The 12,459-nt window shown below is 38.5% G+C and overlaps 1 long non-coding RNA gene across 1 annotated transcript; it reads right to left on the minus strand.

Annotated features, from left to right (window-relative positions):
- Positions 1-5,515: 5,515 nt before the first annotated feature.
- On the minus strand, positions 5,516-8,399 carry LOC112847038 (uncharacterized). The gene is made up of 3 exons (XR_003220322.1): positions 8,258-8,399; positions 7,949-8,161; positions 5,516-6,056 (listed from the first exon to the last, which is right to left on the minus strand). It is a non-coding gene; the product is annotated as an uncharacterized LOC112847038 (long non-coding RNA).
- Between the last annotated feature and the right edge of the window lie 4,060 nt (positions 8,400-12,459).

The following is a 12,459-nucleotide window of genomic DNA, read 5'->3' on the forward strand; positions in this document are numbered from 1 at the left end:
CAGAGAGCAACCTGTGGTCCAATCTCTTGGCCGAGGTAACTTAGGCACGCAGAGTGGAGACTGAGGGGGATCAAACCATGAACCTACCAGTTAGTGGAAGACCTGCTTCAACTCCTGAGCTACGCCCTAAACATACTGGCTCTTCACTGCCTTCCTGTTGTCTATCTATAGAAGAAAAAAACCTCATTATTTTTCAGTTTTAGCCTCAGGAGACGGTAACTGCACTACAGCTACACTATAACAGCAAACAAGTCTACAGTCACGTCACGTTTGCCACACCAATCACGTTGTTTACAAAGTCACAGGTCAAGTATCACTCTGATATGCCACCTGCCCATCTGGTCATTCATTTGCCACTCTAATGTGACTGCAGAGTAAAACGAGCGAACAACAGTTCCTCTTCATGCAGTCTAGCGGCGCCCCTTTAATTTCTGACCTTGCAGATTATGAACTCTGTCCACACTACTTGCTTGGAATGTTTATCATGAAATCTGGATTTAAACAGACACGCTTCAGCAGTACAATTTCCTGCAGAGCGCTGCACAGAGGCCAGCAAGTTGCTTTTCTAACTAGCTAATTATTGGGTACGTCAATCACCCATCACAGAGGTTCTCTTTGGATTCAGAGCACTCCCGAATGATATGCAAGTGGCTTCCCGTTACTGTGAGTGCCGGCAAAACTTTCTCCTGACTGATATGCATGGGGTTTTTAAGAAAGTTGAAAATAATCTTGTACTTGCATGTGCCCCTCAAGTTGCAGATGATAAGCATTTTGCAGAGACAGATGATGATGGAGAAAGTTAACTGTATGTCATGACAAAGCTCTTTTTATAGGCTTTTTATTTCCTCCCACACACACAGAATAAACTTTTTCACCTCTTATATTTTGCGTTTTTGCACTGTTCACATTAGCATCTTACGGAAACATTTTTATGTTATTTTCCCACTACATGCATTTCTTTGCAGCATGTACCGAACAGCTTATATCACAGCCAGTGGACTTTGTTGTGTAGGTGTCAACTTTTCACTGTCAACACACAGTGGGATAATTGGCAATCGTCGGTGTAAACATCCATGCCATCTTAAGTCAAACAATGTCTGTGTGTGTGTGTGTGTGCGCGTGTGTGTGTTTCTAGCCTCTTGGTTGTGTTAATATCTGCAGCAGTTTGCATTGCTGTGGTGTCTAGTTTATCTGCCATTCAAAGAACAAACTAAGGGTGTAAATGTTATGATGATACAGATGTGAAGCCTAATACAGATTTTGCAAGCAAAGCTGTGAAGCGTCTTCAGTGAACAGACGGCTCTGAGCTTTAAAGCCCGTTTTGTATCCACCTCACAGCTGAGGAAGAGCTTTCCTTTAGTGCTCATGAAAACATGTACACATGGTTTCCAGGAGTGCTCATTAAAGTTATGAATATTTTCATCCCAGGAAGTGTCAAAGTAATGGGAACCTTTCGTGCTCAATCGTTTAATGATTAAATTGTGCGCTTTTAGCTCCCACTAAAGTTGGCTTTAAATGCTGTTAGCATGCATTTTTCAATAGATGCGAGCAATTATTTAGCAGGAGCAATCAGCACCAGTGTGCTCCCAGAGGCTCAGAATTACGGGCAGAACCCCAAGATACCGCCATACCCCATTATTTCACTCACAGTGGAGTTTGAACGTTGGCAGCTCGCATCACTGGGCTCTGTGTTCAAACATTGCACAGTAAGTGAAGCCTTTCAGTGGCTGAAAGCTGATGGCTGATAGCTTGTGTTTGGCCTCAGTTCTGTTTGCACATGAACACAGATGTGAGCCCGAGGCTGTTGTCTGAAACCCGTGTGAGGAGCGAATCAGATTTGTGTGTGGGATTACTTGTATTTGGATACTCTGAGTTTGGTTTAAATTGCTTTTTCCCTTTAGGTAGGATTATTTTACACTCATTATTTCTGTCTTTCACAAATCGGGGTTATCAGCCAAGGATCATTGCTGCGCTATATTTGAGAAGTAGCACTTCTACATTTAAAATAAACTTTTTAAAAGACTTTTGGCTTCTTTCCAAAGCGTAAATTTCTAAATATACATGATAAAAGTCAAAATGTATCCTATCATATAAATGGAGGTGTTGGAAAAAATGTGCTTCCTTATAATTAAGGAGTTTATATTCAAGGGGTCAAGCCTGGCCACCGCTCTTCTGTAACATTGTTAATGGACTCTTTGGTGTTTCCAATTATAAATGTTTATCCATATGTATGTATCCATCTTTAGCATTAAATATAGTTCTCCTGTTATTTCAACCCAAAGGTATCCAGATAGCCAAACCCATCCACGTCTGTGTATCCAGAGGCAGGAACATTAACTCATCCCTGTTGTTTCACCACTTGTTCAGGTACTTGTCACGGTGCCACCTGGCTAAGGAAAGTTGGTGGAGTAGGTAGGAAAAGGGACATCTGAGGGAGGATCCCAAGTTGCTCCCAGGCCAGATGGTATATATAATCCCTTCAATGTGTTCTGGCTCTAACCTCTCAGCTGATGTGCTTGGAATACCCAAACACTGAAGGCGTCCAGGAGCCATCTTAATCAGACCACCTCAGCTGTGTGGAAAAGGGCAGTGGTTACAAGTTCCCTTATCGTGAGCACTTTTATTTGAAAAGGAAATTCTCTTCATATCTAACCCGAGTTCATACTAAAGTTTAGTGTTTATGAAAAGCATTTATATGCATGCATATAATTATACATTTTCAGGATAACTTCTAAATGTGCTCCAGGTAATTTATTGGTAGTTTCATATTGGAAAATATTTATTTGTTATTAATTGTGCAAGATTTGTATTTGTATGTACTTGAGCTGCTAATTTGTCCTTGACTTTTGGGGATGCCTCATTCACTTTGTGAAATGTCTGATCCTGTCCCAGACAAACTGCCTTTAACTGAGGCAGTCGACTGCAGCGCAAAAAGCCTTTCAGCAGATGCAAATGAACCCTTGATGATGCTAGCTGATACTCAGCGTTGTGCCACAGAAAATCTGCAGCTGGTTTGGGTTGACTTTGTGTGCCAAAAACACACAAATGAATGACCTGCCAGTGTGAACACAGCCAACCTGGGACTGTTAGAACCATCACTGCCACAGAAACAACATTATACACCGTGGGGAGCTTGGTGAATTGATTTTCTTCATTTAACAACATTTCTCTTTGCAAACATATTTGATGAGTTTTTGAGTAAGGTTTTAAAGTGTCTGTAATTTTTTTTTTAATGGTAAAATTAACAAGTAATTGATAGCAGACACAGGTCAAATAAATGGAAGATTTTCAGTAATACCCTGGACTGTGCTTCTCAGTCGTCTCTATGCAGTAGCAAGCAGTTACTTTTAGAGAAAGGCAAGCACAGGTGAAGAAAATATTAAATAAAATATTAATGAAACATTAAGGCGGTGGTTCGCAGAAATGCTGTTAAATTTAGTGGAGTCAGTGAACCAAGTGATTTCTCATAGATGCTAATCTGAAAATGCTGGTGGAGTCTGCACCTGTTTAACTTGCCTGTTTTATTAAATCAGACAAAAGTTCCTCTCTTCATCATCAAAGCAGTCTTTGCGAATTAGATGAAGTAGTTATTAAAAGTTTCTTCACTGTGCACATTAACTCATGTATGTCACACGTGCTAGCCAAGATGGTTTGTAACAGAAAATGTATCTTTTAAGATGATGAATCGCACAATATTTTTTTCATTTGCTTGCTAATGCTACCACAGTTTCCAAACATATCTGCGCATGAAAGCACCCTCAGTCTTCAGAGGTTTATTCACACGTCCAGCATCAGCCTTTATTCAGCGGACATGGACATGCCCATGCCAAGGAAACTGACAGAAACTGATTCTAGTGGCTCAGCGTCAACTACAGCCACACGATATGAGTAATTAATAGGATGGATGCAAAGATTCAACGTTGTTTGCTTTATGAAACAACTTGTTTGAAATTTAAGGAGAGTGCTTGCCTTGCTTGCCCTGACAGAACAACATTGATATTGATGACATTTTAACAATAACTAACATTAGATAATATTTTAAATGGTGAATAAACACAGAAATTATGGTATAAAAATCAGACTTCAACTACTGTAAAGCTTGAATATTTCAATTTCTGTTAATACACTTTAAAAAAGAAACCCGATGAGTGTCTCCTATAAATAACATCTATGAAATGTGATATTGTGTCACAGTTTAGCATCTATGCTTCCATAGAACTGAATTTCTAAAGTTGATACATTTTTAACCCCAATTATTGAGTGTTTTCTGAAGTTTTAATATTTTGCATATAACACCTGTCTCCAACTTTTTTTTTTACCAGACTTCAGCTCTGCCTGCATGACAGTGCTGACACCAAAGTTTGTTATGAAATATGTGCAATGATGGCTCAGTGCCAGATTGTTTAATTAGCAAGTTAAGTTAATGTAGCACTATTGTAATGAGCAATTTCTGCTTATTTTTTATCCTGATGTTAATTACAGACAATATAGCATCTTCTCTAAGGACTTCTCATCTGCTCTTCTTCAATCTGTGGTTTGCATATAAATAAGATGATAAATAAGACAGCTAAATGAATCACAATGCATTTATATGGCTCATATGGCGTTGATATGTAAACCGTAGCATTGCGTTACTGAACTTGAAATATATTTTCTCATTCAGTTGATGATTTTTGCAAACCATTAATCTAATCGGGCATTTCCATTAGAAGTGCTGAAGATAATTTGATACAAATGAAGGAATGTGACTGTCTGAATGCTGCAGTGACAACAGAATAAATACATTGGATGCGACTGTGTCACAGTTCTAAACGAAACAAATGTGATTTTGAGCTCAGGGTGAGATTGCACTCTATTAAGAGGATGCATCCATGTAATTTAATGCAGTTTTTTGGTATGTTGCATTTTGCACAGTTCATAATAACAATGAGATTACTATATTACTATACACTAACAATAATGTTTGATATTGGGACAGGTTGCATGACATCAGTATTTCCAAACTGTTTTTACTACTTTATGTAATATTGCAGTTTAGAGAAAATGGGGTGATTTTCATTAATACTTTAATTACATTGCATGAACCGGCAATCTGTCAGTAGCATCCACAGTACCAGCTTTCATTCAAGCTGATTTAAATTTTAATTTAAAAAGCGCTGCTAAAAACTATCATCTGATCGGTAAGATGAGCCTGTGTGACTGTATATTTGTACTTACGTCTGTAGATATTCATTTGCCACCTTGCCATTGCAATTACAGCTGCTGGGGAATAGTTTTTAATAATATACACTTGTCACCTTAAAGATTGAGTTTAGTGCCGTTTTATAGCCTGCATAACCCTCTGAAATTGAACGATAGCTCGGAAAAACACATTTTGCAAATTTAGTTTACAGCCCAAAACCAACCAAAAGAGACCCAACTTGAAGAACGTTCCGTTTTAATGGGAATTCTTACTTCTTCCTCATGACTAAAACAGATTAGTTACACCACCAACAAAAGTTTCAAGTGAGCTCATTACACGGTTTGAGACTTGTGGAAAAATTCTACAGTTTGCCAAATAAAAGCTTCCTGTTCTTCCTCTAAAAAATCCCCCCTGGACTGTGGCCCTTGTCTGATTTTCATCCAAAACCCTAAACAACATAATACCAAGAATAACAACAGCAACAACAACAACAAAGTCTAGCAGCCATTTATGTACAATTCCCAGGTTATGAATAATATTTGAAAGTCTTCCTGGGTCAGTTTGCAGCGTGGCCGTGTTGTTTTGCTGACACAGGTCCTCATTAAAACCAGTTGCTGATTTTTCCCCTCCCTCTCGCGTCTTCTCTTCCTCACTCGGTTCGTCTTTGTGCTGCTGGTTCGACATCAAAGGGATTAATCTGCATAGAGCGAGGAGGGAGTACTGAGAGCCAACCTTGTTTAGCTAGTCAGTGTGCTGGTAGTGCTTATTGGCTGCTGACAGATGAAAGAAGAACTGCTCCACTAGCCAAACCTCATAAGTGCCTGGTATGATAAAAGCTCATTTCCTCAGTGAAAGTGAATATCCTCACAGCTATCTGAAAGAATGCACATAATAATTACAGAATGAATGTGAAAAATAACAAATATATTTCAGTCACTACTTCTGAGTGCTTTATAATTTAATTTAATAGGATTCCTGTTTTCATTATCCTGCTTTCAGTATTTTTTTGGAAATCACAGCTTAAATAAAGAGAGCGATGGCCAAACAGAGTTTGTTCAGTGATGATAAATGATACTTAGTTGACATTAGTCATCCTCAAAAGAAAACTAACCACAGCATGGTTCATTCTGAGTGTGTGCCCTTATGTCTACGTGGCTTAACATATACTCACACCGTTTTACAAAACTGTTGCATGCATACTTGTTATGCATTGCTGCTTTACATTACCTGTTATGAGATTATGGGGTGTATTTTCTTGGCAGTGCAAAGCACTACATGCACTGCTATTACCCTTTTGCGAGGCACAGATGCGAACAAACTAGTGGATGCTTTATTCAAAAAAACTTGCATGTTCTCTTTGTTACAGTAAGCTTTTGCATGTTACATAGGTTACCAGGTTACCATTTTTCCAGCGTTGTCTTGTTAATATGTTGCGCTTGGCTCGCTAACCTTTAACACTGCTCTTAACGGAGTGTGAGGTTGTAAAGGGATTGCTGGACAGATGTGCACAATGACTGGTGCCAATTAAACTAGCTGCTGGTGGTCAGCTCATACTGCCTGCTTATGGAACCACAGTATCCTCTTCCTCATCCTCTTCCTGCATTTGTTGTGTTAAGAAAATTAAACTGTTGAGGAGCAGGACGTTGCATATTTTATGAGATTTGTTTTCTCTAGAAATTCTATCAGTGTCCGTGCTGATCTTAATAAGTCTGATTGTGTTTCTTAGAATAGATTTGTGTTTCTTTGATAGAATAGAATAGAATAGAATAGAATAGAATAGAATAGAATAGAATGCCTTTATTGTCACTATACAGTTGTACAATGAGATACAGAGCATCTCCTACTCAGTGCAAACGTGCTGGGGGGGGGTACAGTTCTGCAGCGCTATATACATATGGACAGTATTAACAGAGGGAAAAAGATATATATATATATATATATATATATATATATATATATATATATATATGATGTACAAATATACAAGCCGGTTTAAAAAAAAAAGTAATATGTAATAAATAGTGTTGTGTATATACAGTTGGGTTATTGCACATAGAATTGGTAAAAGGATGATGTTAATTAAATCAAACAGTTTGCTGGTATTAATGGACATTAAGAAGTATCTAAAAGAGGTAGACTCAAATTTGTCCGAGGAACAGATAGTGTTTTGCAGTTGTTAGCATTCCCTTAACTATTATAAATATAGTGCTGTGTGTATGTGCAGCCAATGAAACACTAAACAGTGCATTTGTCAAGAGTTATGGTCAACCTTTGACTAAGACACTAGAAAATCCGGATCTTGTGTGAAAATCTGTGTTCGCCTATAATTGGTTGTATATTTTTAATTGGCTTGAATGAGAATGAGCGCAGTGCACAGTCAGATAAAGACAGAGGAGCACTACAGGCCAGCAAACTGACACAATGTGTCAAACTTCTAGTGGATATAATACACCTTTACCTAATTGCTTTTTTCAAAGAAATCACAGAAATGTTCAGTGTGTTCATTTAGACCCTGAAAGACATTTGCTTTGTTTTTCCTTGAAACTTTGGTGCACCCATTGATCCAGCTGTGCTCCCATCGCCACGCCGTGGTATATTTTTGTAAGAAAAAAGGAGGATTATAACTAAACTGTAACTGCAGAAGGAAAAAGTAAGATGTAATGTACAAATTCGTAAAGGATCCTAAAGGGCTGCAGACGTACATGTGTACACAGTCTAAATACAGCAAAACATTTTTGGGCATTTTCTGTCGATCTGAATTTCTACCTTAATCATCTGAACACAAGCGGAGCAGCTGAGTAGGCAGAGGATGCACCTGCCACAGGGTCCACTCTGGTTCCAGCCAAACAGCAGCTTTTTAGGAGGCTCTACTCAAAGCGCAGTTTGACTGTCTGACTCGATGTGGAGTTTTACACCGCTGCTCAGCCAGATGCAGCGTTGCAAAGGGATGAAGTTACACTGGTGTGTTTCTGAATTGATCTGTTTGGTAAAAGGGAGAGAAAGTAGCTGAAACAGGAGAATTGAAAGTGCAATGAGTTAGTAAAGTTTGAACATGATATCAACCAAAATACAAACTAAGGCGTTGCTCTTTTTCAGCTGTTGGGCTTTTTAGGCTTTGTTATGAAATGACAGTTCAGAGTTGACAAGAAGCTAGATAAGAGAGCAGGAGGAAGAGATGCAGCAAAAATGGCCTCTGCGATAAAACACGATATGGGTTGCCTGCTCAGCCCGAACTGAGTTTTATGTACCTGTTCTCAGAACTTTGTAATAACACGTTACCTTAGCAACCTACCTTGACTCGACTGTTGTTGTTAGAGTTCCTATATTACTATATAAATCAAATTGAATTGAATCTAATTAAACTTTATGTATTTATATTTATGTATGTATGTATATTGTATTGCTTTCTTTCTGTCTTTTCTAATAAAAAAGAGTCAAAAGAGCCAAAAATTACTCATATAACAGGTTAAATTGTTGGAAAAAAACCCCTGTTTTAGTTGCTTTCTGCTGTTACACCGTAAACGCACTCACTCACACACACACACACACACACACACACACATATATAATATTACCAGTGAGTGAAGTGCACGGCCATAAAGGATATCCTGTGATCAAATCAAGTGACCTTTAGCCTTTAACTATAACTTACCCTGTAAGTAAGTGACATTGTCCTAGTCTATCTATACTGGTCCTATGTGGATACCCACCAGCCTTACTTAGAACTTGCTCAGCCTACAAAGGACTGAGCAGGTTAACTAGTCTCACTTCATTTTAGTGTCTTTTCTCCCATGAGCTCTGACTGTACCAAACCACTTTAGCGTCTTTACAGTCTGACCTCCATCAATATCCAACTCACCCTATTAAGTGAATCACATGGCCTCGCAGTACCAGTGTCAGGCAACAGTGAATTCATGAAGGGACATAACTGGCCACAGACAAGTCAGTATTGTAAGGTCGTTGCAGTAGTATTATTGTCCAGAGACAGTTAACTGGAATCCTGTCATTCTGGAGCTGCTAGATTACAGCCAGTGATATCTTTGACCTCTAGCAAGTCTCCTCATGGGTACCGCCCTTTAATAGTTAAGCCAGGCTGAGGGAATTGGTGTGCGTGTGTGAGAGAGTGTGTGAGCGTGCTGCACGAGATGACCTCTCCCGCTGCATCCTTGGGTAGCTCTGCTTGAAGCTGAGACTAATTTCCATTCTATAAATCCTCTCATCTGAAGGATGCATCTAATGCGATCTCAGACTAGAGAAATGCAATGAATGTAAAATGCGATCCCCAATTTCTCGCCCATTTTCCCAGGATAACGAGCTGACATTGATTTGCTCTTTTATTTTTCTTGCCTTTCAACCATATTTGGTATTATTAGTCTTAACTTTAGAGAAACTTCACCAATCAGGTATTCACTAACCTGCCATGGTCCTCAGGTCCTGAACCCAGAGTTTTGGGTTTTGTGAAAGGATTATGTTGTAGCTCTATATTGTTTATGGTTTCCGTTCATCGTATCATTCTGGTGGTTTTTAGTCTTTGTTATCTGTGCCTTTAGTTCCTTGCTCAGCATGCTTAGCTTAGATGTTCATTGTTTGCTACTTCCTGTTTTATTCTGATGGTCTCTTGTTTTGAGTTCAACTTCTCTTGTCTTGTTATCCCTGATTTCTTCTTGCTGCGTCTTCCACCTGTTTTCCCCTAGCCTCATTACCTTGTATATTTATTGTCTCTCTTCACCCTTTTTGGCTCACTTTGCTCCGTATATCTTCATTCCATGTTTCCTTGTATTTAGTTTTCCTGGCCTGTTTTTGTGTTAGTAGCAATACATCTAATCTTTGAGTTAACACTGTTTTCCAGAGTCTTGCGTTGAGTCTACAACCTGGAAACTGTGACAAAACTAGAGGCCACTCAGCTCTGTCAAAGCATTGCATTTGCCATATGTTAAAGTAGAATACACTGGGGTGTAGTGTGGTGGCAGATTTCTTTTCTGATGTATTAATCACATATTTTAATCATATCACATTAGTAATAGTAATATCACTTTCTCACTTTAGTATAGCAAGATCACTCCTGTCACCAGTTGTATGCATGCATGTAGAATGTTATCACAAGTGGGCCCCAAGTTTTATCGCACCTTCACAGTGGACTCATTGTAGACTTGAAGATCTCCAGACATCCTGCTCTTAGGGAGGTGACTGGTGGTCGTAACTTTTCTTAGAGTGGGAGGGGGTCAAAGATGAGCTGGAATGAAGGTATAGGTACATGCGATGTGCTGTGGAATGTTCTTTGTTTGAGCATCTGTGTGGGTACATAAGATGAGCAACCCCACCCAAACAGCAGAGATAATCCTAGTGTTTGGCTGGGGTGTTTCTCTCCACATTGCAATGTGTTTATTACACCCACTTCAGATCAATCTCACTGGGTGTGTTGTAGGTTATTGTTAAAATTTCCACAACAGTAGTAAATATGAAGATGTTTTGTTATCCTTTTCATTTTTAATTTGACCATTTACCTTTAATCCACATGAAGCTTGTGAGGGTTTTGTCTTTGCGAAATATTTATTTTTAAAGTGTGTCAAGGTTGATTGAACTCAGAAATATCTTCTTCATGGTTAACACTATTTTCATTAGTATGTAAGAAAGATGTGCATGTTCGTTTAAAACATGTCAGAGGCACACAGCGTGCTTTGAAAGCAAACATATCTCAGGGGAAATATAGCTCTCAAACAACCCAGTGCATACTGGGAAGTCTGCTAATGTACTGGTACCGTTTGGTATAAATGCATCTATAATACAGCTGTAAATGCTGTCAATAAGACAACATGAATAAATTGAAGAAATGTGTTCTATCGAGCTTATATACTTAAATTTTTGAGTTAGTTTTTGAAAAAAAAAAAAAAGTAAATGTATTGATTGCCGTGATCTGTTGGAGTTAACTCCTGCCTGAAATCAAGCAATGTTTCAGAAATAGGTATTTACATTAGCAAATCAGCCTTAGATGATTGGAAAACTTCCAACCTTGGTTGTGCCTCTCTTAGAAAAAGTAAAGTTCTCTGCCTGGAGCGACTCATCTGAAGCTAATTTCAAAGTAATAATATGTTGCAGTGTGTGAGAGGTTCCTGATGCCAGACACACTGTGCAGCCTTCATCAAGAGATAATATAAATGATTCTACTCTTCTACTCTATTCTAGTGATGTGTGAACTTTTGATATTCAAGATATTACTCAAACCTTCACTTCCTATCATTTCAAATGTTAATGTGATAATAAAATAACCACTTCAAAAACTTTTGGTTTACTTTACAGTTTGGCTTTTTCTGCTCTCAAAAAAATTCCCAAACACTTAAAAGACTTTGAAACTAACATATACATAAATGTGCCATCACTAATGTTCTGATCAAGATGAAGGGTCTCAATGAAAGGCCTCAAGCGAGAAATGCCAGGAGAAAGGCCAGTCAGGGATTTAATAACAACCACATGACACCAAACTTCTTAAAAATGAACAAAAAATGTTGCATTTGTGGAAATCATTGTTATTATGCCAACAAATTGTCTTTCTCAGAATGCACCCTATAATCCCCTTTGAGATATGAGCCGTGAACTCAAGCACTTTGATTTGAGTTTGCCCCGTTGGTTTCCATTTTCTTTGTTTGCTGTCTTTGTTGTCTCTTATTTTTCACCACCAAGAATGTGAGCCCTGTTTTCCTAATGAAGGTATAGATAAACCTTTCATTTGATTATATTACACTTAATATAATTGCCTTTATCATCGCAGTAAATATATCAAAATATAGGACTTTTTCCATACTGTAGGTTTGATAAATGATTTGAGCTGCGATTGCTTGATCTTTTACAGTTGATGACACCTGTGCAGCTGTAAAATTACAGCTAGTTCCTGTAATTTACTTTGTGATATACTGTTGTCGTGGGCAGCGAGCATAAAGAACTAAAATTAAAACCAGTGTATTTAACTATGTATTTTTCCATGTCTCATTACTGTAATTACATTACAGTTTATCTGTGTGTGCACTTTCTTTGGTAGGGGGAAAATTTAGTTTTAAACTGGCAAACTCTGGAACACAGTTGCTAGCACTGTTATGTTACACGAAGAAGGTCCTGGGTTCGATTCTGCCATGTGACCGAGCCTTTCTGTGTGGAGTTTGCATGCTTTTCCTGTGTCTATGTGGGTTCTCTGCAGCAGTGTTTTCCAACCATTGTGCTGCAGCACATAAGTGTGCTGTGAGAAATGATCAGGTGTGCCGTGGAAGATTATCTGGTTCCACCGG

This window comes from Oreochromis niloticus, linkage group LG6, assembly GCF_001858045.2.
Source record: "Oreochromis niloticus isolate F11D_XX linkage group LG6, O_niloticus_UMD_NMBU, whole genome shotgun sequence".
Taxonomy (NCBI): domain Eukaryota; kingdom Metazoa; phylum Chordata; class Actinopteri; order Cichliformes; family Cichlidae; genus Oreochromis; species Oreochromis niloticus.